We start from the raw sequence: 27620 nt of genomic DNA on the forward strand, positions 1-27620 counted from the left end.
ATCAAATTCTGTTTGATAAAACTATGGACCTTTTCAAGTCAAAGTTCTGGGAAGAGGGGCAGGGGGTACCTTTAATCTACTGTTATCATATTATGGCGCTAATTATGGAGGCCTTTAAAGACTCTCCTTTTCCCAATGACATAGGAGCCTGCAGGAGAATTAGATTATTCAATTAGGCCTCAGGACAAATTCTCTTATATGTACAGTTTTACTGCCTGGAATTCAGTTTGCTACAGAGCATAAGTTATGCCTTGAGGAGGGAGGGTGCCACACAGACACTCATTAACACAGCCATATGGCTTGTCTCTTATAAAAAAAAATAAAGAAACAGGCAATTTTAGAAAAAGAAAAAGAGAACTGGAAGCCAAGGCAGATGCAGGCAAGTAAACTGATTTTACCCTGTCACAGGGCCCTTTACTAGAGCACCCTTGTTCCCCTCGATGGTGACCCTGAGCAGGAGATTCCATCAGGAAGAAAACTGTCAGGCCAGAAAAGAGAGTAGAAACACAACCATTAAATTCCCAGAAGCACTGGGAATTAGTAATGACAATAAATATGATTTGAGAATTGTAAATGGCCTATTATCTAAAGAAATGCAATCTCTGGATGTAGGAATTAAGGTCCCTTAGTGCCACAATAAAAGCACAGGCTAGAGGTTTGTTGCTCCAGTTTGCATCAGTTCCTCAGAACTTATTTCGGGTAGAGTTTGAAACTAAAGGGCTTAACATTTACAGACTTTGAAGTCTATCTGGATGCAAAGATCAATTAAGGCTTTTGTTGTTCCTGGATTGCCTAGCAACAGAACTTGACTTATACAGTTCTGAAGCCCTGGCATATACAAAACGACTACTAGGAATCAAACTACACTCTTGCTGGTGCATCAAAGATCGACACAAGGTTGATCAACTGCAAATTCAGAATTTGTGGTTTTATCTGGATAGAGAACTGATTCAGAAACCTCCAGAAATGCAACACCTAATAGGCCTCAAGAGGAGCAATTGTCCGAGCAGGAGCCATGGGTAAAGACGGTTTTGTAGCTAAAGCAGGATAGGGAGGGAGGAAAGGGAAGCACCAGTTTCAGAGAACCTGGATGTGCTAAAGCAGATCCAATTAATGGCTTAGCTGGGCTTTGTCTTGATGCCTAAAGCAGTGGAGGGCAATTTGATGGCATGTGGAAAGAAGCATAAGGTAAATAGGGCAAATGACATCAAGCCACCAGTCACATGATGACAGCAACATAATAAATTTGGCCTAATGATAATAATGATTCTATTGTAATGTAATGGCACAGACACATACATATCACTAAGCTGCCAAAGAACAGGTTGACTTGATACATAAATGAAACAAATCAGGGATTTTCTGCTAAAAAGATCATAAGCACTCACTCTACATGGGCAGGAGTTTGTTTCTTGTTTTAATATCTTACTTGGGGTGCTATTACTCCAACTTGCAGTGCTGCAGTAAAGTGTGACAAATCATATGGCTGAGGGTACCTGGAACACTAAGAATATGGCTAGGCCCACGTAAGATTTCTAAATTAAATATAAAAAAAATAGTGCAAAAATTCAGTACAGGATTCTGCTGGAGTAGCTCTATTAACTGATGCATTTTGAAAAAAAAAAAGTTTTGCCCTTTAACTGTAATAGAAAGGTAGCATAGGGCAGGCAGAGTATAGCACACACAGGCAGGGTAGGGCAGGCAGAGTATGGTACACACGGGCAGGGTAGGACAGGCAGAGTATGGTACACACAGGCAGGGTAGGGCAGGCAGAGTATAGCACACACAGGCAGGGTAGGGCAGGCAGAGTATGGTACACACGGGCAGGGTAGGACAGGCAGAGAATGGTACACACAGGCAGGGTAGGGCAGGCAGAGTATAGCACACACAGGCAGGGTAGGACAGGCAGAGTATGGTACACACAGGCAGGGTAGGGCAGGCAGAGTATGGCACACACAGGCCAAGTATGGCACAAACCAGCCAAGAATGGCACACAGTCAAAGTATGGCACACACAGGCAGGGTAGGAAAGGCAGAGTATGGCACACACAGGCAGGGTAGGGAAGGCAGAGTATGGCAGGTTTTTGCTGTACTACAACCATTAATATGGGTATGGTCATGTGATAACACAGGTGTGGTTTCAAGTGGGTGCAGTTTCAAAAAGGGGAGTGGTCAAAACTGGCTTCCATTATCGGCCCTCCATCACGTAGGTCAGAAAAATTCTGGCCCTCGGTACCACAGAAGTTGGACAGCACTGATTTAAGTGATGCAAAGCTTTACAGATAAGCTGCTCTATGCAATATAGTTTTATAGAGACCTACATTGTTTGCAGGTATAGCTTTTTTTTAAAACCAATAATGCAAACTGCTAAGTGCTCAGGAGACCACACTGAGCAAATTAACTTTGCCAGAAGGGATATGGTCCCCCAAGTAGAGACCTTTTGCAACAAATGTGTGTGGTTTGTGCTATTCATTGGTTCAACTGAAATAGCCCACTGAGCTCCTAATATTCTGCCTCTTTTAGCGGTTGGACAGATGTGCACATCTCATTTTACTATGGACATTTGTGGCATGCCAGAAGTGGCAACACCAGAAAAAATAAAGGGCTTTCATAAGTAATCCTGCAGGGAAAAGGTTAGAGACAGAGATAGACCATACAGGGAAAACAGACATCTGCTAATCTCAGCCAGAAGGAGAGCCTGTGTGGAAGGACAGAGCTGACCAAAGCCAAAGGGCCATTTGCCCAGCGCCCATTTTGCCTGCATTACTTTTATCTGCTCCCAGCCTCACTCACCAGTGAGTCCATAATGTGACTCTATGTAAATTGTGGGTGCATGCATGCCTGTTGGTAGCGCAGAGTAAGGAAAGCCTACAAAATTGGTCTTTGCCCATTTACATTACATTACATTACATTAACATTTATTTATAAAGCGCCAACATATTCCACAGCGCTGTACAATAAGTGGGTTACATACATTGGACATACAGAGTAACATATAAAGCAACCAATAACCGATACAAGAGGTGAAGAGGGCCCTGCCCAAAAGAGCTTACAATCTACAATCTTACAATTCTACACAAGGTGTGGGAATGGGCATGACCAGAGTTGTGAGAGGTGGGGCACAGGGTATTGCTAAACTAGATTAGGGTAAGCCTCTCTAAATAAATGTGTTTTTAGAGATTTCTTGAAGGCAGAGAGATTGGGAGATAGTCTGATAGTTTGTGGGAGCGAATTCCAGAGAAGGGGGGCAGCCCTTGCAAAGTCTTGAATGCGAGCATGTGAGGAGGGAATGAGAGAGGAGTTGAGGAGCAGGTCAGTAGAGGAGCGTAACAAGCGGGTTGGATGGTACCTAGAGATGAGTTCAGAGATGTAGGGTGGGGCAGAGTTATGGACTGCTTTAAATGTGAGGGTCAATAGCTTGAATTTTATCCTGGATGGTAGGGGAAGCCAGTGCAGGGATTGGCAGAGCGGCATGGCAGAGGAGGAGCAGTTGGAGAGGTGTATGAGCCTGGCAGCAGTATTCATTATGGACTGGAGAGGGGACAGTCTTTGGAGGGGAAGGCCAATTAATAGGGAGTTACAGTAGTCCAGGCGAGATATTATAAGAGAGTGAATAAGAATTTTGGCAGCATCTTGGGTGATAAATGATCGGATTTTGGAGATATTTCTTAGGTGAAAGTGACATGATTTGATAAGTGATTGGATATGAGGAGTGAAGGACAGGGCAGAATCAAGGATAACCCCAAGGCACCGGGCCTGGGAAGATGGGGTGATGGTAGAATTGTTAACCGTTATAGATACCTCGGGAACAATATGGGCGTTGGATGGGGGAAAGAGAACCAGTTCAGTTTTAGAGAGGTTTAATTTGAGGTAACGTTGGGACATCCAAGTGGAGATAGCGGACAGGCAGGAAGAGACGCGAGTTAGAAGCTCTGGGCTGAGATCAGGAGAGGAAAGATAGATCTGAGTATCGTCAGTATAGAGGTGGTACTGAAAGCCAAAAGAACTGATTAATTTGCCAAGTGAGGAGGTATAGAGAGAAAATAGTAAGGGGCCCAGGACAGAGCCTTGAGGAACCCCGACAGAAAGAGGCAAGGGAGAAGATGATTCCCCATTGTAAGAGACACTGAAGGATCGATCTGAGAGATAAGATGAAAACCAGGATAAGGCCCTAGATAAGGCCCAGAGATAAAAAGGCCCTAAAGCAGCCCTGTAACCACTTCAACTGAAGTTGACCAATGCCACAGTTTAGACCATTAAGCTGCCTTTAATATTTAGAAAGAATCTAAGCCACCAATGGAAAAATAATGACAAAAATGCCAGTGGGCAACCTCTAGTTAGGATCATATGTGGAAGCAGATATCTTGGTTCAAGGAAAAGTACTTTGGTCAGTGTAGCACTGCCTGGGGTTTAATAAGATCTTTTAGAAAACGACACATTAAAAGAGTAGTCACTTCTGCTAAATCTCCTTTACTGAAAATTCCTGCAAATTCTTTCCTACCAGCAAAAATGTAAATCATGGCAGGAAAACATGTCGCTAAGTCATTCAAAGTTTCCTTGGGAGGCAACTTCAAAAAAACAACAAAGAGTATGTTTTCCCTATGGCAATTTAATTATTGCTATTGGGAAAGCATTGGCAGGAGATTAATCACTCTGTACAGGAGATTTATTGCAGGCGACTAATCCCCTTGTGTGCTCAGTAAGGGACTGTGTAAGGCTAATGTTCCACAGTGCAAATTAGTCGCCCACAATAGATCTCTGCTATCATGGGCAACTAACCACTCTGAAATGCCTTTCCACTGGAAACTATAGGAGTCGCCAGTGGAAAGGCCTACGCATTACTTCATCTTTCCAAAGTTGTGTGCACTGTTATGTTGTTTGTTAGGCAGCAAGTTTTTTGTGTTCATTTAATTAGTAAGATGGTTGTATTAGATGCTTATTATTTTGTGATCACTAGGGATACACCAAATCCAGGGTTCGGCTTGGGATTCAGCAAAGATTCTGCCTTTTTCAATAGGATTTGGGTTTGGCCAAATTCAAGTGTCTGATGAGACCAAATCTGAATCCTTAAAATCATGTTACTTTTGGTTAAGTAAACACGGAAGTAAAAACATTTGTAAGCGTGCGCGAAGTGCGTGCTTCTATTTAACGCTTCCATTGCAGTTCGGTATATATCCATTGTAATATATAATGTAGTGGCATCAATCACATTAGTACCAATTTTTCCCGTCTCCCTAGCTAATACCATGGAGGGTTCCCAGACTTGCCTGACCACCATAAGTGTAGGCCTACCTTAGTAGCTACCGCAGGAAATGGTTATGTTGTTATTAACACAGCTTTCAGAGATGGGTGCCATAAAATTAGTCCCACCAGTGACGTGATAAATCATACTGTTCTCTGGAGAGCTTGTGGTGAGCGTAATCTAAAGCACAGCCCTAAAACCTGAGGGCACCGACCAAGACGTACATATTCAGAGATAAATCCCTGTAAGAGAAGGTACATTAAATATTAATTTCTTCTCTAATATTGCTTTGCTTTATGGATAAAACAAAATAAGCCACAGCTTTAGAATCTCTAAATGCAGATAGCCAGTTGTCTCCAGCAATCAGAGGAAGCGAGCTAGACTAAACACATAAATGGCTCTTGAAAGAGATATTCACATGAGAGGAAGCATTTAGGGCATAGCATTGCAGAGAGGAACCACCAAAAATATAATGCTTTCATATTTGTGTTTTCATCCTCTTATTTCCAGTTCTTGCCAACGGCCAGATCCGATTTGCAGCGCTTAAGCATGTGATCAGAGCTCTGTATGCCTTTCGGGCTCGGCTGCCTGGCAGGGAAGGCAGACTAAGCAGGGCTGATCTGTATCTATTTGATACGCTCTATCACACCCACCCATGAACCACGGCAAAAGCCAATTTCACTTTGTTTTCGTGACTGCAGGAGGGTGAGATCAGATTAAGCAGTGACACTGAATATGAAGAAAAGCATTCATAGTGTTTTTACTGTTATTTTATAGTTACCCACTACCCAAATTCCTTTGATTGGTTTTAAATGACTATTTATGCTTTAATCTTAGAGAATGTACCTTTGATTGCCGTAATGAATGTACCTACTTTCTGTACTGCAATTTAGAAAAATAATCATTTAACAATAACCCAATAGTACTTGCCAGTGACTCAATACCCATATTTTGTATTTCCTTTCTCTTACTGTAGGTGTCACAGTTTAGCTACTCGACAGAACACCTCATATGTAATTTACAGGTATTGGATCTATTAATTGCAAACCCTTTATGAACAAAGATTGGCGATTCCATTTTCCATAGTGTTTTATTTTAAAAATTCTTCATTTTGGCTAAATTTATTATCTGCCGTAATAATAAGATTGCCCCTTGTACTTGATGGCAACCAAACTAGCATAAATTAATTGATGGCAAAATAATCATATTGTTATTTTATAATTTTAGTGGTTTTAGTTGCTAAGGGGCTCCATGACAAATTGAGGCCCCTTATTTAGAAAATCCCTAGTCTGAAGCATAAGAGATCCCATACCTATATACTGTATAAATGTTAGGCTATTAGTTTGAATGTATTCTGAAGCCATTGTTACAGTCTTCTCATGCACGGGACAGACAAGGACACTTTACTTGGGGGCAAAGACAGAGTCAGATGCTAAGCATGCCTCCACTTGTAATGAATACTCTGTAGATACTTGACACGCAGCTTCTGCTAAGGCTTTGACCTTAAGTGAAAGTTTTGACCACAAGAAGCCCAGATCTTACAGATCAACAATTCATAGCAGGTATACATATTGTTGCTAACACATTAAGGACTCACCACTCATGTTTGTGGGGGTTATTCACAATTGTGTGGTAGATTTAAATTGGAGAAATGAGGAAGGCTTTTGGTAAAAATTTGCAGGGTAAAGTCAAAGGATTGGATTACCAGGCAAAACAAAAACCCCAGTGCATTCATGTGTGACCCACTATTCATCTCTTCTGGCTTTATATACCAGGGTCCCTCTTCTCCAAGCCGCCAATCAGTCCTGGATTGACAATCTATAGATTTTGGAAAATGCCAGAGGGGCTGCTGCAAGATGCTATAGATAGTCACTATTTATTGGGCCTGTGGGGGACTGTTTGGGCCTTTGTAAACCTTATGGATGACAAGTTTGGAGTCAAGAAAACCCGGATGGGAGGCGGGTCAGTGACATAAAGGGGTGTGGTTTATGACATCAGGAGTGGGGTTATGACCTGGCAATCAGCCAATCATGTCAATCTAATAGAGTCCTGTCCAGTTTCCCTGATTTAAAAAACAGGGCAGGGAGTTCTGACAGCCAGGCTGTCCAAGTTAAAACCGGGCAAGTGGCAACCCTAATAAACCTGAAATCCCAGGGCCTATTTTATATTTTTAATATGCCCTTTTCTAAGCAATAATCAAAACGCATCTCTTCAGGGTTTACTCACACACCTTAGGTATTGTCTCCCAGTACCTTAAGGGTTACACACAGAAATCCCTACCCACTTGAGTCCCTGCACTTGACAAGTACCAATTGTGGAACTACTTCACACACCAGACCTCCTTGGTGAAGCACAGGACTGTTCTCCACAATGTCTAACTCACATTACTCAGGAGTATACTATAACATGATCTGTTTTCCCAGTGTCTACACCGGTGGTTCTCAACCTTCCTAATGCCCAACCCTTTAATACAGTTCCTCATGTTGTGGTGGCCCCCAACCATAGAGGAGCAGTATCTCAGTTCCTAAGTCCATCGGAAGGTGAAAGGGTCATTTGACCCCCAAAGGGGTCCCGACCCACAGGTTGAGAACCGCTGGTCTACACCATGTTCATGGGTCCCTTTCCCTGACTTCACTAATGGTGGGCATAGCTACTGGGTCTTCCTAAGCCAATTAACCCCTTGGATCCAGTGCACATCATTTTGAATAAAAGGAACCAAATTGGCCAACCATCTTCCCTCTGTACTGCACCATCATATATACTGTCCAATGCAAAATAAAATCACAATTCAATTTGCTTTTAGTAGATGCTGACATATATTTTCTATTACAAAAAATAATGAATTTGAATAATACAGGGCAAGTACAATGAGTATTCAGTGAATATATGAGACTGGTGCCAAATAAGTGGTCGTGGGGTTTCACACTCATCCAATCTGTTTCTTCCATACGGAACTGATGCTGATACGGGATATATATTACTCCCACATTTGCACTGAAAAAGCAGATTCACACGGCTCACAGTTTCACATAACAATATCTATTTTTTCTATATTTAAAATAATCTCAATCGCAGACACCTGCCAGGTTTGCCTATTTATACATAGGTCTGTCTACTTATACACAGGTTTGTCTATTAATACACAGGTCTGCCTATTTATGCACAGGTTTGTGTATTAATACATAGGTCTGCCTACTTATACACAGGTTTGTCTATTAATACACAGCTATGCCTATTTATGCACAGGTTTGTGTATTAATACATAGGTCTGCCTACTTATACACAGGTTTGTCTATTAATACACAGCTATGCCTATTTATGCACAGGTTTGTGTATTAATACACAGGTCTGCCTACTTATACACAGGTTTGTCTATTAATACACAGCTATGCCTATTTATGCACAGGTTTGTGTATTAATACATAGGTCTGCCTACTTATACACAGATTTGTCTGATAATACACGGCTATGCCTATTAATGCGCAGGTTAGTTGCTGCTGCCGCTCGCAATACAGGGGAGGCACACACAACATTCCTGCCTAGTTGCCTTTCTCTATAGCTCTATGCTCCGCTAGCGCTTCCCCGGCTTTATATAGCAGCGAATTATCCTCTTTGAAAGCTTCCAGTCCAACCCCTTTTTAACCCACGCAGAGACTTCCCAGTGCGCATCAGCTGCTGCTACGTTTGTTGCAATGGACTTGCGGCAAGGTGGGGGTTAAGCCAAATGTGTCTGCGCTGGCTGCACCCCACCGCCTGGCAGAGTGATGGATGGTGCCTGGAGGGGGTGATTTGCTGCTGATCGCACATTACCACTGGCAGGTCAGACTGGCTGCTGATAGACGGCTGGTAGCGGAGGCTCTTTCACACTGCCCGCCTGCCAGTCCTGTCTGCGAGTCTGTGATCCTCCGTGTGGGGATAAGCGCGCTGCTCTGTGCTCGCTGGCTGGGAAGTCATTCATTGGCGCTGCATGGCGGGCTAATGAGCTCAAATCTGCCAGACGACGCGTCTTTCTGATTAAATGACACCGATCAACCTCTGCAACCTGTGGCACATATTTGCGCGTTTTATAAGCTTTAACCCTCTAAAAAAAACCCGTTTATTTGAAAGGTTCGGTAAAACCAGGAAAGAGCCCGGAATGCATTTTCTTTTGACGTTCGCTTTGTCTGCACTCATGAAAATATAAAAAAAAAAGTATCTCATTTTAACTGTTTGGGGGAAGGACAGAAGGTATTAACTGATGCTTTCTTATATAGCAGATGTCGCCCAGAGCTAATAGCAAGCTAATACACAGTAACAAACCCAGAACTGCATAGCAGTGTAATAGCGAAGCCGCTAACGTATTCAGGATAAAGAGAAGCGGTATATCACGTAGGGATACACCAAAGCCAGGATTCAATTTCCGGCCTGCAGCCTGAGGGCCGCTATAGGGTCCCTGACCCCCTGCCCCTTATACACCACAATCCCCATTTTGGCCTTCTGCCCTGTAAGGACCTATGAGTGACTACCTCTTTGCTGGCTGCCATTACCATTCTGCCCCAGGACCATGTAAGGACCCATGGCCTGTGATCCCTGTTCCACCCTCACTGCAGTTATGCCATTGGCATAATCTTTAGGGTTCTGGTTCAGCATAAGGGACCCCAGCTAATGAAAAAAATACATAATCATATCTGTCAAAACAATCAGTAGATCCCAGTACCAAACCTATGGGCCCTGGGCTAAAATTTGCTACATAATGGAGGTAAAAATTGATCACAGATAATGCAATTTTTTATCTCTAAGTTAAATATGCCAATTGCCGTTAAGTAATTGACCAGATTTAAATATGATAGATTTGAATCCCTATTTGCATCCCTAATCTTTGGGGTTCCTGGTTCTAAGATCTCCTGTAAATTACTTGGCAGTCTGTATGACCAGCTTGCAGTGTATCTCTCAGTGGATTTGCATTGCCAAGCCAGCAATGAGTGGGGTTAAACCTAACTCAAGAGCTTCAGCTATGATTGGGTGCAGTGTGTACGCAGACAGGCTTGGAGAAGGAGGAGGAGGGCTGTTTGTAGAGGGGCTAGGCAATGAATTCCAGGCTGTAACCCTATATGAAGACTGTCTGCCTAATTTGTCGAAGATGAAATCCAAATAAACTATATTGCATTACCCAGGCCTGTCAGGGATGTTTTGCCTAAGGATCCCCAGCTTTTGTTCCACAGGAACTCCGACCTCTACACTGCATAGTGACAATGGAGGGCAGCGAATGCTCTGTTTGTAACTACAATGGGTACAGGGTGTGCAACCCTACCCTGGCCTCACTACATGAGATGGCCCCTGGGAACAAAGAATAAGATCTTCTATCCCTAAAGACAAATACAAATTGCAGCAGGAAAGGGGCAATGCACAATTCCACATGCAGAGGAACATGCAATACATTTTGCATTGGGATCTAGTTATGTCACTGAAGCAGTAGATCCCCAAAAAGGCTGATAAGCAGGTGACTGTTTCCCTGACTGTGTGATGATTGACAGTTAAGATACTTTTTTAATTTATCAAAAGAGCCAACTTGGCTTGTTTATGGCGCATCACCAATTTTTTTTATTACACATACTTTACATATAAGATGACTTTTTTCAAGGACAACTGTTAAAGGAGACATATTAGATAAATGGAAAAAAACTAATTTTGAAAGGCAATTATGTATAATATAAGGTGCTGGTTTCACTTTGGGCTAAGAATTAATCCTATCTGTAAAAATGGTCCCTTTATTGGAGCTCCCTATAGATCCTATCAGTTCTCTGTCCCTGTTTCATATGAAGGGTGGGCGTGTCCTAACAGTTCCTGCCAGAAGCACAGCAGGATGGGGGGGGGGGGGGGGTAGTCAATCACAACCCTGCACTCATGCAAGCAAAGACAGGATTCAGTTCCCTATCAGGTCAGCCTAGCTGCTGATTGGTTCCTATACTACAGTGCAGTATACTGAGAGCCGATGGCTCCCCTGCACATCCAGAGTATTCAGCCAGCAGGAAATGGAGCAGATGGCTGGGCCTAGTGGGGTTTTGGGGGAATTTCTCAATAAATCAGTACAAAACACAACTTTTTTTAAGCACAATCCTATATTTAGAGGAGTATAATTCTCTGGTACATTCTTAATTTTTAAATGTTTAAAATGTTAGGCACCCCCAAGTGACTTGAATCGCCTACCTTTTACCCCGGGCTGGTGCCCCTGTTCAGAGAGAACAGGACCAGCCCGGGGTAGCTGTGGCGCTTCCTCCTTCCTGTATCGCTTTAACAGAGAAGTCGGCTTTTCACTCTACTGCGCATGCGCCCATTGTGTGAGTCTTAGTGAAACGCAGGCGGAAGAAGGAAGCGCTCGCTACAGGTACCCCTGGCTGGTGTTGTTTTCTCCTAACAGGGGCACCAGCCCGGGGTACGAGGTAAGCGATTAAAGTCACTTGGGGGTGCTTAACATTTTAGCACCCCCAAGTGACGTAGCTTTTCCTTCTCCTTTAAGTTACGCTCACATTTTTTTCTCTGTAATGAATGACCAGTGGCAAGTTTCTAAAGCTGGACATTTGGCAAGTTTTATAAACAAGCGGACCTCTGTCTGATTTGGCCATATATGTGCTGAGCCAAATCAGGCTAAATGGCCAACAGATGTATCAAACAGCAGTCAGACTTGTCAGATAAGGACTGCATCAATGTTCTGACGTGGGCCTTGACCAGAATCACCAGAATTTTTAAACCTGCATGCTGGTAGCTTGAATCAGTGCTTTTGTGAGTTGAGAGAGTACAGTGCAAGAGTAGCATTTTAACTGTGTGCTCTTCTGTTTGTAAATAAGGTTGTGAGTGGTTCTGAAGCCAACAAGCATGTGTTTGAATTCACAATTCCATATTTTTATGGACCTCTAATAAGTATTGTCCTGCTGGGCACGGCATTTGAGGTCCCCAGGGATGTTAGGATGCGCCCAGAAATGACAAGCACACAGTTGCTAGGACAAAAGTAAAAGAGCAAAGCTATGGCAAATCATAAATTACGCTGGCTTCCTCCTGCTTGCACAGATGTGACTTCCCAGAACTGCCCCAAAAACTGTCTTTCTCACCCAATTGGTGTGTAATTCTATCACCTTGTAATAAACTTTTTCAGTTGGGTTTAGACGAACATCACAGCAAAATCACACTGCAACACATCCTTGTTGCGAAAAGTGATTTTATTTTCAGGTAAGATGAACAGGCAACGTTTTGGGCTTACTCCTGCTCTTTCTCAAGCCTGCCTGGTAGTACTTCATACAAACCATTTATTCCCATCAGAGTGGGAGTGAATTATACCAGGACACACCCCCAAAAACTGTCTTTCTCTACTCGCTTAGCTAGGACTGACAGTCGAATGCCAGAGGGGCTGCTGTAAAATGCCATAGGCAGTCACTATTTAGTGGCCTGGTGGGGGGCTGTTTGGGCCTGTGTAATTCCAGGGTCTATTTTGAATCCCAGTCCTGGGCAGAATCTAACCTTAAAAAGCCATAAAAAGATCTACTTGTTTGGGGAAGGACAACAATACAGTCCTGTGTATGTCGCATATAAAAAGCCTTTAAAAATGGAGCAACATTTTTAGCTCATTTTGCATCTATTTTAATTCCCATATAGGGTAAAAAAACAGCTGCTAAATAAGTATGAAAATATTTGAAAATATCTGCTTTAGCTCTGTTTGCAGTGCCCTTATTTTCTATGTTGCCTTTGAACTAGGCACCCTACAAGGAAAGTTTAGAAAGCATTAGTATAATGATTTTTTCTCAATTTTAATATCAAGCAGGCAGTTCTGCTGCTCCGACATTCCATACTTTGCTAATGCTGTGCGCACGCAAGAGCTGCGCTTCAAGCCCTTCAGAGCTGCTTTGTTAAAATCTTACTCTGCAGGAGTTCTTAATGCTGGGGATTAGTTGCCGGCTCACAGCAAGGGGACAAGGGAGGCACCAGCTTGCAGACTAACCCCTTTTGGTCTCTGAAGCTTTAGCTGCCTATTACAAACCAGCAAATAATTTGCTGCTTTTCCACAGGTTCTCTGCTCCGAGTATGGGCAATGTTATGGCAGTGTTTGATACTAGTTCTTGCTGCACTGGTCAGTGACAAATGAGAATATGTAATAGTGGGTTTGGGGCTGATAGGGGGGCTGTGACAGTTATTATCCTGCATGCTGCAGCAATTTATATATGCCAGCAAATTCAAGCAGGATCAAATTCAGTGCAGGATCTCTGATAAATACTGGGTCAATGCCCCTAATGTTTGCAACATTCATGCAATATTTATGAGCCGAAAGTGAATATAATGATCTGATTTTAGTAACCCTGCAGTCTTGTTTCTTTTAAAATGCTATGACATTTAAAATACACTTATTTTGTCAATTCTGGTGCTTAAAATGTAGTGTAAACATGTATTTAAAAATACTGAAATTATAGTTTCTCCTTGCATGGAAATATTAGCGGTCATTTACTAGCAAGAGTAGGGAGCATAGTGCAACAAACCTTAGTGAATTTCTGCAGGTGTCAATCCCCTGTTTATGTTTTCATTTTAAAGACCTGTGGCTGGCCCAAGAAATACAGTGCTGTCTGCCTTCAGCAGTGCTGTATTAATGAGGGGGGAGACATGTCCTACCTGTCTCCCTAACTTGCACGTCATTCAGACAACGTGGTTACTTTATGTAAAAGCATGATTATAAAAGAATGATTATAACTGTAAAACTGCTATACTTGCAGGAGAATACATCGATTGGCATTAAGGCTGGGTCAGTCCAACACCTTGGGAATTACTAATGTACAAGTAATTTTTTTATGACTGTGGTTGAAAAAAATTGACATTCTTTGCCTCTTGCATGTCTCTCTGTCCTTCAGAAGGCAATCAGTATTATGAAGTAGTGCAGCCAGACATTCCTTTAGAATATTGAATTCCTTTCTTTTTCTTCTGTCTATTGCCTTCTTTTTCAGTATGTACACCAGCCATAACCGTGCGTGTGCATACTGAAACCTACGGGTGGGCGATATCGGGAGAATACAGGCTAATTTGATCGTTTGGCCCAGGGGCCAAACAATCGAATTATAACAATGGGTATAGGCAAAGTCTGTCCGGTCTGTGCGGTCCCCAATCCGACTAGATTTTTTAACCTGCCCGATCGATATCTGGGCGATTTCAGGCCAGATATCGGTCGGGCAGCCCTGTTGGTAGTTCCCATACACGGGCCGATTAGCTGCCGAATCGGTCTAAGGGACTGATATCGGCAGCTAGAATCGGCTCATGTATGGGGACCTTTACAAATCTTCTCACTGAAATGCTATTCCTCCTTCAGCATAGACAGCACAATATTGTGGGATGATAAAATTGTATACTTATACTGCTGCAACACTGCTGCCTCGCTATGTACACAAGCAACCTAGGGCTAAAATATAGAAAAAAATGTGCCATTGTCTTTTCTTCTTCCTTTCTCTTGTACTTATTCTACTTTTCTTCTCTCTTAAACTTTCCTTTGTCCATATTTCACTCACACTCTCATCTTTGCTAGTGGATCACCCACCTTTCCTCACTTCTCTACGTACAGAACTTGTCTCTCCCGTTCTGTTTCTCCCAATCTCTTCACTCTCCCATCCACCATATTATTCTGCACAACACTTTTTCTTACCTCTGCCTTGTTTTTTCAATCCTGTTTTCTATGGGGGTGGACTGGGCCAATCCGGGTTGGGGGTAGGCTGGACCAATCTATGCTGGGCCAATCCGGGCTGGCTGGACCAATCAGGTTGGGGGTGGGCTTGGCCAATCAGTGCTGGGGATGGGCAGGGTCACTCGGGAATGGGGTGGGCACTGCATTGAGAGTAAAGTAAAAGCTCCCAGCCTTTGTTGCTGAAAGCAGGGGGGCCTGGCTAATATAAGTAAGTGCAGCATGGCCAGGCCCCCCTTAAAGGACTTTTCAAAATCTTTCAATACCTGACACTCAGGCTGTCAATAGGTTAATGGTAAGGCTGCAGCATCCACTTAATCCAGTGGTTCTCAACCTTCCTAATGCCGCAACCCTTTAATACAGTTCCTCATGTTGTGGTGACCCCCAACCATAAAATTATTCCCAAGACCATTGGAAATATGTGTTTTCCGATGGTCTTAGCCAACCTCGGTGAAAGGGTCGTTCGAAAGGGGTCCCGGCCCACAGGTTGAGAACTGCTGCCTTAATCACTTAGATTTCCTTCTCCTCCTGTAACCCACTCGGCCCCCTCCCTTAGGAATTTGCTTTAACTTTTGGCTTTTGGGCATGCTCAGTTGTTTAAAAACTCAGATTACTAAACACGCCCTCCAGTCTAGCAGCCAATGAAGAAATGGCATTGCTGGTTCCCATAGAAACTCAGCTCTAGCTGTCTGCTTCAATCTTTTTCTCCTAACCAACTCTCCTGAGCTCAGCTCAAACAAAGTAGTTTTGCCTATGTGAGCCTGTATTCTTGATGAAATGTATGCTGAATAAGGGTCTGTGGGTGTGTATGCTGTTTGCAGATTTAAATGTAACTGATTATGTATCAGAGGAAAAATAACCACCGGGTGAAAGCTGCTATTTGCTTTAGGAAAATGTGATGGTGCTGGCAAGCAGAGGGGATATATGCAGAACAAATGATGCCATTTGGGTGGGGGAGATGTGCCCAACTCATATACATTGAGGGCAAATGTAGGCTTTACATGTCCTTTAAGAGCCAAAACCCACTGGGATGATTGTACCCGCCTAATGGGCGCCTTGGTGGACTGTGTTAAATTGGTGGAGTTCTAGGGATCCCTTGGCATTTTATAGTTCAGAGTGCTGGAAACCTGTTATCTAGAAAGCTCTGATTATGGGAAGGTTGTCTCTCATAAAGTCCATTTTAAGAAAATAATTGTAATAATTTTTATTTCCCATTTCTTTGTTATAATAACACAGTATTTTGTACTTGATCATAACCAAGCTGCATGAATCTACATAGCAAAACAAACCTGTTGGATTCATTTAATGTTTACATTTTTTTTTTATCACACTTATGGTATGATTCAAATTATAAAAAAAATCCCTAATTGGGAAAACTCAAGATCCCAAGCATTCCAAATATAGATCTGTAGTAGTTATGGGCCCACAAGTGTAACCCACAACATGTTCTGTTCAACATGCCCTGTTCTATGCCAGTAGCTTCTATCAGCTCCCTGGTGACACCAACATAACTAAAAGTTGCTTCTAGCAAACTTTTTTCAGGCCCCTCCTCATTATTCATAAAGAATATGATCAGTTTTGCACATATATACTTAAGGTAAGGTACTCAATCAGTACCGCCGTGCCCCTTCCAGCAGCCACTGAGTCGCCTTGCTCTATTAAAGGGGTTGTTCTCCTTTGAGTTAACATTTAGTATGATGAAGAGAGTAATATTCTGAGACCATTTGCAATTGGTCTTCATTTTAATTTTTTTTGTGGTTTTCTTATTATTTTAATAATTGTTCAGCAACTTTAGCCTCACAGAGCAATAGTTTTTGGCTGCCAGAGTCAGTGACCTCCACTTGAAAGCTGCAAAGAGTTTGAAGAAGAAGGCAAATAATTCAAAAACTATAAGAAATAAATAATGAAGACCAGTTGAAAAGTTGCTTAGAATAGTTCATTCTATAACATACTAAAAGTTGAATTAAAGGTAAACCACCCCTTTAACAAGCACCATTAAAGAGATACTGACACCAGAAAGTAAATCCTTTCTTACAGCTTTCATAACACTGCATGCTTTTTTTAAACTGACATAAAGGTATTTGTTCAATGCTTTTACATTACATATTTGGTCTATGAGGGGGCTGCCATATTTGTGCAGCAGGAGTCCGTTAGCATTAGAATGAGAAGGGACAGTCTGGTTGGCAAAACAGTCAGATTTAGGGACTTCAAGTAACAATTACTTACAGAAGCAGCCCTATCAGTAAAAGTGATCAACATGACCTACGAACATTCATATTTTGAAAAATAGAATTTTAGTGTCAGTATCACTTTAAAGCTTTTTTTAAAAAAGATAAATAAATAATAGCATTATTATTTTCGTCTCATACAGTTCCATTGACCGTAGGATCAGTGCTAGCTTGTGCCTGTTTCAAGGCCGTTTCACAAAAAAAACCAAACCCAGTGTTAATGAACCAGAAAGTTACATTATTGCTATGCTGAAAATACACACTGGCAAAATAGATGCAAAGTATTGTATACAAAAGGCTATAATCAGTGCACATGGACAATTTTGATTACTGCATCAAATTTTTACTGATCTGAAAATACAAATGATGTGAAACTTTCCCCACAATCAGTGCAAGCAAAATTTCTGCACATCACATTTGCACCTGCGTAATTTTGATTGTAAGTACATTTACAATGTCTTCATGAAAATACACCTGTATTGGGTGAATTTTGGCAGAGCTATTTCTAGTTAAGGAGAATATTCTCACTTAAAGGAGACATATCCTATACAAATTAAGTATGTACCAGAGAATTATACTTCTCTAGATATAGAAGGAATGTGCTTAAAGAAGCTGTGTTTCTGACTGATCTATTGAGAAATTCCACCAAAATTCCACTAGTCCCGCCCATCTGTTCCACTTCCTGCTGGCAGAATTCTCTGGATGAGCTGGGGAGCCGGCGGCCCTCCGTACACTGCACTATAAGAAAGGAACCAATCAGCAGCTAAGCTGACCTGATAGGGAACTGAAGCCTGTCTTTGCTTGTGTGAGTGCAGGGCTGTGATTGGCTCTCCCCCTCCTACTGTGCTTCTGGCAGGGACCGTTAGGACACGCCCACTCTCCATTTCAAACTCGGACAGAGAAGTGATAGGATCTATAGGGAGCTCCAATAAAGGGGCCATTGTTACAGATAGGATTAATGTTTAGCACAAAGTGAAACCAGCACCGTATATTATTCATAATTGCCTACAAAATTAGGGTTTTCCCATTTATCCAATATGTCTCCTTTAAGTAAATAAGCCCCAAATCTACACAATTTTTTTTGTGGAAATTTAAGACATAGCTAACTCCTTTAGTAAATTGCAGATTTGGTGGCAAATTTTTATTTTTGGCGGGAATACTCCACATGACTTTGGCATTGTGACTTTTCGCAGTGTTAATGAACCAGACAGTTACATTATTGCTATGCTGAACATACACATTGGCAAAATAGATGCAACGTATTGTATACAAAACACTATAATCAGTGCACATGGACATTTTTGATTAATGCATAGAATTTTTACTGATCTGAAAATACAAATGGTGTGAAACTTTCCCCACAATCAGTGCAAGCAAACTTTCAGATTTGGTGGCAAATTTTTATCTTCGGCGGGAATACCCCACATGACTTTCGCATTTTAATAAATATGCTCCAATGACTTGAATGTTCTTTGCTTAACAGACCCGTAAAAAAGAATAATCAAAGTAGTGTGAAAGACATCTATCAGAGAGGGGCATATTTACCAAAGAATGAAATTAGAGTTTGTCACAGTCCGCCAGAGAAATTCTACGCTCTGTGCCCATTTTGCTCTGGTGAACTGTAGCAAGCTCTGATATCACCCTTTGGTAAATATGCCCCATTGTGGAAATAAGTGCAGGGGATAGCAAAGGGAAAAACAGATAAAGTTTTATATAGCAATATATATATATCTACAGTACTTCTATTTCATACTTTTGAACTTATTTAAATTGAACATAGTTCCTGAGAATTCTCAATATCCCTTTTAGTGGAGTGCATCACTCTTACCATTTTCATTATATTTCTCTTTACAAAGTTGTTCATTTGGCTTCACAATTCTCATTAATCCTAAATTAGTTAAGCCTATCCCTTTATGGACACGCGTTCCCTTTAAAGGACCTCCCCCCATACGCACACGCTAGTTATTAGAAGAAGATGTTCAAAGCTGAGTTAACATTCTCTGCCTTCAGCTGCTATCAGTTCATTTAATTAGCACATCGGAGATTGCTATGTGCATATATTCTGTTGACATACTTTCTGTACATATAATATGCTTTCATTCATATCTGTGTTAGCTCAGATAAATAACTGCGCCAAAGGAATTTTTCCACTCACATTTGCATATTCATGTGCGTATTATCCTAATGGCCATCATGTGACAGGAATATATTGGAGATCCTCTCTGCATCAGCTAAAGTAATGTTAGCATATTTGTATTCATGTTTTTGTTGTATACTACATTGCATTGTGTAGTTCAGAGACAAAAAAGGGGATTTATTATGCATCTGTCTTTTTTACCAATTCGTAATGATTCTTACCACTTGCTTAAACAATAGAAATGATGCAGCCAAACCTACTAAGCACACTTGGTTGCTGGAGTGGTTTGTTCCAGTGTGGAAAGGTTTTTAAAATTGTTCTTAAACTGTATTAAATTGCATTTTAAGGGCTCTGACACACGGAGAGATTAGTCGCCCGCGACAAAACTCCCTGTTCGCGGGCGACTAATCTTCCCGAGTTGTCATGACCCGCCATCCCACCGGCGAACATGTAAGTCGCCGGCGGGATGGCACACGCGGCGGTGCGATTTCCCGAAATCACCGAAAAAGACTCGCGGCCGACTAATATTCCCGTGTGTCAGAACCCTAACAGTTACATTTTTGGGGATTAACAATTCAGAAGGAATTTAAAACTCTGAGCCTCTAGCTCCTCTGAGCTCTAACTCCTCAAAGACCACAGTAATGTACAACTGCTAAAAGCTATAGTCAAAGACATTCTGATGAACTGAAGCACTGATTTTACTTTCAATGTTAATTTGGTAAATAGTATCCATCCAGGTAATTGTTTAATACCTGTGCTAAAATTGTTTGAATTTTTGTAAATCTGACCTATAGTTGTGTTTATCTATGATTGAGAATTAAACATTCTTATTTCAAAGAACTAATAAATAGAAGGTTCATGCCACAAATAAGGTCGCCATCTGGCAGGTATAATATTCGCTCAACTGAATTAGTGTGAAAAAAGATAAAATATATAGGATGGCCAGTATATTATTCAGAACCCAAGCCGCAGGAAAAAAAAACGATGCAGAAACCCCTTAATATTAAAAGAAAATAGGTTATATAAGTACTTACATATCAGAAATGATCATTTCAGTTCATGTAGAAGTCAATGGAAATATATGTGCAAAATTCAATTTGAACTTTCAAGCTTTGAAATTGAGCAGACTCCCTGAAAATGATGAGTAGAATGTGATTTCAAGATTCAAGTTGTTTTTTCACATTTTCACACAGGTTTTTGACGTTTGAGGTTTTTAATAAATAATCACACATTTAAGGTTTTCGAAATAAAAACTTGAAAATTCGATTTATGATAAATGGGCTTTATGTGTTCTCAGGCAAAATACTTAACTCTAGTGGGAAAAATGCTGATAACGGCCTGCTACGACCCCGTGTGCAAAACCCTACATAACTAGCATCCTCCCATCACTATGCACAGGTTGAATTTTGCCCTGTAACCTCTGTACAAGGTAAGAACAAGTCCTATTTATATTGCTCTTGTTGAATATTGATCTAAGGTGTATATCTAAGGTCTATATGTGTATATTCGCCCTTAAAAAGGATAAGCAAGCCTTTCATTTTAAAATCCCATAAAATTACTCTAAACATCCCCCAGAATAATATACCTTTCCGCTTGCATGCCATTTGTTTCTTTATTTCAAGTAGCTGAACCCTTTTGCTTTCTAAGCACTCCTTTTCTTTCTGACTATAAAGACCTCAAAGATGTGCCCACTAGGCATGCACATTAGGCACTTCTTTGAGGTCATCATGGTCAGAGAGAGAAGGAGTGCTCAGAAAGCAAAAGGGGGCGGAGCTTCATGCTAGACAAGGAAGTCAGTATATGAGCTGGGGTTCAGCTGGCTGTAATAGAGAAAAGAAATAAATCTGGATGCAGGGAGAAAGGTATGTTATTCTGGGGCTGTACAGAGTCATTTTTAAGAATGCACCGAATCGAATATTTTCGGATTCGGCAAAACTGCAAATCCTTTGTAAAGGATTCGGTCGAATACCGTACTGAATCCAAATCCTAATTTACATATGTAAATTAGGACGCAGTGTGTGGTGACAGATTTTCAGCTTCCATGTTTATGTGACAAAAAGTCACGTGGTTTTAAGGATTTGGTATTCTGTTCAGCCAGAAGCGTGTATTCGGCCAAATCCTGCTGAAAAAGGCGAATCAATGTCGCAAAGGTCAGTCTCCTTCAGCAAGACAGGTCTGTCAGTCTTCTGGCTTGTGTTGCATTGTTTCAAATGCCAGATCCACCAGGGCAGAGAATAGAAAGGACAGGCAGACACTGCTTTTTATAGCAGTTATACAGTATATACAAATAACCCAGAAACTATTGCAAATATTTAATGCATGTATATTGCAAAGTTGCTTAGAATTATATTTTCTTTTAATAGGCAAAAAATATTTTTGGGGTTTTCAAGGGTTTTTTCTATAGTTATGTTATCTCTACTAAGAGAATACAATTTTCTTATTCAGCATGTACCACATTACTGTTTAGTAAAATCAAAAGACAAATATTTATATAAAGCCTTTTGTCTAACACATAAAGCGGCAATGATGGAGACAAGCAGTATGCAAACTAAAATTTTGGACACAAATCCCCATTTGTGTCCAATATACTTAATAGAAGTCTGGTGTTGACACAACTCCATTTGGGAACCTGGAGACAATGCAGGCCTGGACTGGATTCAAAATAATCCCTGGCATTTCAAGTCCCCACCAGCTCACTAAATAGTGACTGTGTCTTGTATGGCATCCTGCAGCAACCCCTCTGGCATTTTCCAGAATCCACAGATTGCCAGTCCAAGCCTGAGGCATGGCAGAGTCGAAGTAGCTTCAGGTAGCGCTCCCTCTGTACGCTTGTGCATGCACATACAAACTTCAAGACAGAACAGACAACAATTTGTGGTGTGCGCAAAGTTTTACAATTATTGACATGAGCACACAATTTTTAAAAATGCGTGTTTTTAAGGGGGCCCATTCATTAAAGCACAAATTTTCACTAGTTAAAAGAACGATTGGAAAAAATTACAAGTAACCACGATAATTTCTGATGTGCGCAAATTCTTTTCTTGGTTGTACAAAAATATAGTGATTGTAAACCGAAAGTTGCAAAATTTTCAGATCTGAACTATCGTAAATGGTTTTGAAACTTCAATGTATGATTTTGGAAGCCTTCCATAGAACTCAGTTGCACTCTACAGATCCAACCTGGCCAAAAGATAGTCACCATACCAAAGCTTGAATGAATTCTGAAATGGTTGTAGTCTTTGCGAAAAATACGACTTTTTTGTGGAAGTTAATGCAAAGCGCGAAAAAGTTGCATAATGTTAACGATGTTATCGTGGTCATTACAAAAAGTTCTATAACTTGGAAAAAATACGTTTTTTCTGGAAAAAAAATCATGCGTTCATGAATCGGCCCCTAAATGTGTGCATAAAAGTTTTTTGCCAGGGTTCCCTAGTGTCAATAGGTGCAGTTGCGCACCATTCATCAGAAAAGACAGGATGGACACATTGGTAACCTTGTGGAAGTGCAGGAGCACCTATTTTAGAGCTGTTTGTAAATGATCCTTTAGTTTATTTGTAAATAGGTTAAATGAGGGAAAATAAAAATTAAAAAAGGGGCAAGGTGCAAAAAATGTACACAAAGAATATAATGGTTCCCTTGAAGAGTTAATAATTAGAATGGAACTCTCCAGTGCTGCCTATATTCAGCATAATTTATGCAAAAGAGTGGGAAGTGGGCATCACATGCTCCTTGTATAAGCCCTGATAGGTGGAGTTTTGCATCGCTTAGGGCTCCAGCCCTTGTGCCTGTAGCACTGACAACTGCAAAACCAACAAAAATAAGTATATATAGTTAATGAGGAGAGGTTTAATCAATGGGGGACACCAAATTATTAGACAATCCCCAGTGAATATAACTACATATTCACTCTATTAGGCTCTTCTCCCCTGGTTCACTTTGCATCTAGGTCATATACCGACCTCCTGGACCAAACTATTACAAATCTGCTCTCCTATAATACCACCCTTCACCAAGCTAAACAAACCTACTTCACTGCACTCATTACCTTCCTCTCTAAAAAACCTGCACAACTCTTCTCTACCTTTAACTCTCTGCTACCCCTTCTCCACCCCCCTCCGTGTGCCTCAGTCACTGCTCAAGTTATTGCAGAGCACTTTAAAAATAAAATTGACACCATCAGAAGTGACATTGCACAACCTTATCCCCATAACCATTCACCTCCCTCCCTACATGGTACCCAGTCTCTTTTTGGCTCCTTCTCCTCAGTGACTGAAGAGGAAGTCTCAAAACTTTTGGCTTCCTCTCACCTTACTACCTGCCCACTTGATCCTATTCCTACCAAACTTTTATGTAATGCCAACTCCTGTCTTTTCAAAGCCTTAACTCATCTATTCAATCTCTCGCTCTCTATTGGAATCTTTCCATTCCAACTGAAACATGCACGTAACCCCTATTCTGAAAAAACCCTCTCTTGGTCCCTCCAATCTTAGTAAGCTCCGACCTATCTCTCTGCTCCCATTCATCTCTAAACTACTAGAGCACCTAGTTTACAACCGACTGACGCTATTCCTCTCTAACAATAACCTCCTGGATCCCCTAAAATTAGACAACAACACTCCACAGAAACTGCTCTACCCCGACTAACAAATGACCTCTTATCGGCTAAAGCCAAAAAACACTACTCGCTACTAATACTTCTTGATCTCTCAGCTGCTTTTGACACTGTGGATCACCCTCTTCTCCTCCAGTCTTTCCGCTCTCTTAGCTTTCGTGACACTGCCCTATCCTGGTTCTCATCTTATCTCTCAGATAGATCCTTCAGTATCTCTTACAATCAAGCATCATCTTCTCCCCTGCCTCTTTCTGTCGGGGTTCCTCAAGGCCCTGGGCCCCTTACTATTTTCTCTCTATACCTCCTCACTTGGCAAATTAATAAATTATTTTTCTAAGTCGTGTCTCTTCCTGCCTGTCCACTATCTCCACTTGGATACTTGGATGTCCAAACGTTACCTTAAGTTAAACCTCTCTAAGACTGAATTGGTTCTCTTTCCCCCATCCAACTCCCACATTGTTCCTGAGGTATCTATAAAGGTTAACAATTGTACCATCACCCCATCTCCCCAGGCTCAGTGCCTTGGGGTTATCCTGGATTCTGCCATGTCCTTCACTCCTCATATCCAGTCACCTATCAAATCATGTCACTTTCACCTAAGAAATATTTCCAAAATACGATCAATTATTACCCAAGGTACTGCCAAAATTCTTATTCACTCTCTTATAATATCTCGCCTGGACTACTGTAACTCTCTATTAATTGTCCTTCCCCTCCAAAGACTGTCTCCTCTCCAGTCCATGATGAATACTGCTGCCAGGCTCATACACCTCTCCAACCGCTCCTCCTCTGCCATGCCACTCTGCCAATCCCTGCACTGGCTTCCCCTACCATCCAGGATAAAATTCAAACTAATGACTCTCACATACAAAGCAGTCAATAACTCTGCCCCATCCTACATCTCTGAACTCATCTCTAGATACCAACCAACCCGCTTGTTATGCTCCTCTACTGACCTGCTCCTCAACTCCTCTCTCATTCCCTCCTCACACACTCGCATTCAAGACTTTGCAAGGGCTGCCCCCCTTCTCTGGAATTCACTCCCACAATCTGTCAGACTTTCTCCCAATCTCTCTGCCTTCAAAAGATCTCTAAAAACACATTTATTTAGAGAAGCTTACCCTAGTTTAGTTTAGTTTAATATGACCTCAGTGTGCTGCTAAAAGCAATACCCTGTGCCACACCTCTCACAACTCTGGTCTCGCCCACTCCCACACCTTGTGTCTCAACCCTTTCTCCTGGTAGATTGTAAACTCTTTTGGGCTCTCTTCACCTCTTGTATTGGTTTTTGATTGCTTTATATGTTACTCTGTATGTCCAGTGTATAAAACCCACTCATTGTACAGTGCTGCGGAATATGTTGGCGCTTTATAAATAAATGTTATTAATAATAATAATAATAATCTCAGAAACCCACAATCTCAGACCCTGGGCCAAATAAAAATCAATCCTATGCACTTAATCAAGCTTTTCTATAATTATTACAGACTACACTTAAAGAGATACTAACACTAAAAAAAATCTACTCTTTCAAATATTCATGTACATTAAAAGTTACCTATAGGTCATGCTGGTTTTTCACTGATAGGTCTGATTTTGTAAGTAAACTGACTGCCGACCTAACTGCCCCTTCAAACCTGTCAATTAGAAACACTAACACTGGTGGCCCCCTCATAGATAAAAATTGGGGATCTAATAGGTAATGTAAAAGCATCAAGAAAGACTTTTATGGCAAAATTATAAAGCGCATGCAGAGACAATGTCATAATACTTTTTTTAAAAGGTTTAATTTCTGGATTCAGTATGTTTTTAATATTGCAAATCTCACTCTGAATGATTAAATGCTAAATAAAGTTGTTCAAAAAGCATTTCCTGTGGAGCAAGGCATTTGGTAAAGTGACATTTGCTTGTGAACCCAGTCGACCTGATCTTGCCAGTGGCAGTGTCTGCTCCCGTTGCTGAGAAGATACAGCCATGTTCGTCTCAGGTTAAATATCTGTGCTCTAGATCAATGTTTTGATTGTATTACGAGGCCTTCCCCATGGCTAGCCATATTTTCCATTTTCTCTGTACATTGTATATTTAGATTAGAAATAACTGCCTGTGATTATTTCTTAAGCTCTACGATCCACTGATTTATCTTTATTGGGCAATGCCAGTGCCTTGCATACATATCTCTTTGTGTTTCTAGCATAAATCAGTACTGTAGTTGGAAGTGCACAAATAGTGATGTTATCTCTGGTAAATAATAAATCTTTCATTGTCTTGTGCTAAATTTGCTTGTAAACTGTTGTATTGTTAGGGAGACTGTTAATCTTACTTTCTTTGTTTGCGATAAAGGTCCATTATTTTGTAGGAGGAGATTAGCAATTGCTCGCATCACTTTTCAGTATATTAGGAATTTTATATAAGGGAATATTTAATGCCAGATCATCATCATTGGCCTTCTGTTCATCACCACCACTATTTTCATTTAATATATAATTAAATATTTTATTTCTAAATTACACCATTTACATGGCAAATAAGTAAATTGTGACTGAAGTTTATCAGAGCACAAGTCACACGGTTGTGGCACCCTGGGAAATGAAGAATATGGCTAGCCACATTTCAAAGTTAAATACAATCAAGGCACGATTCTGCTGGAGAAGCTCTATTAACTGATGCATTTTGAAAAAAAACATGTTCTTCAATGACAGTATTCCTTTAAGATCTACAGGTACCTAGTATATTATATAAGAGTATATAGAATATATATACATATATGTGTCAGACTGGCTTGCCGGGATACCAGGAATTTTCCCAGTTGGCCCTGACCTTAGAGGGCCCTTTGCCCCCTCTGGAGCACAGCGTATTAACTTTTTTTTTTAACCTTTTTTAGGTTCTGCTTGTGTTTCATTAATTCCTAGCAGTGAGAAAGCTATTTATTGCCACAGATAAAAAGGAGATTCCAAAGAGGCTGTTAATTAGGCTAATGTCCAAAGGAGCAATTTAGTCGCCTGCAATAGATCTTTGCTACCGCGGGCAACTATCTGCTCTGAAATGTAGGCAACTTTGCACGACTTCCAACAGAATGCATAGCCCTTTCTACCGGTGATTCCCTTTGTTGCCGCTGGAAGGACATTTAGAAGAGATTAGTCGCCCACGGTAGCAGAGATCTATCGCGTGCAACTAATTTCTGCGTGGCACATTAGCCATAATTACATAGAGCTGGCAGGGGGAGTTTCTCAGAAAGAATTTGCACAGAGCAAGAGCAAATAGATTCCTCAGACAACCATATAATCTGGGCTGTAAACAGCACGGGGACAGAGATGCCAGTCTGTGCTATCCTCTGCAGTCTGTCTGTATCCTCTATTGCTCTGTGTTCTTACACAGCTTGTACAGCAATGACGCAACAAACAGAACTTAAGTTTACTATGTAACTATGTAGTGCCAGAAAGGTCATATAGAATTATACTATTATTAAAGACTAAAATAACTTTGTAGGATTAGTCTAAAGGCCTGGGGAACAAATGATATATAAAGCTGTTGAGAAGAGGTTCCAATTATCATTATGGTATGCTGACTGCCAGTAGTAATCAGGGGTACATCAGTTTGGCCTCCTTAAACATCTGAGTCTGGAAGCTTTTCAAGGCTTGGAAGTAGAGGGAGATTGTGGTAGGGAATGCCAGAGTTGGGCAGAAGCAATAGAGAAATCATGCAGATGAGAATGAGATG

This window comes from Xenopus tropicalis, chromosome 2, assembly GCF_000004195.4.
Source record: "Xenopus tropicalis strain Nigerian chromosome 2, UCB_Xtro_10.0, whole genome shotgun sequence".
NCBI classification, from domain to species: Eukaryota; Metazoa; Chordata; class Amphibia; order Anura; family Pipidae; genus Xenopus; species Xenopus tropicalis.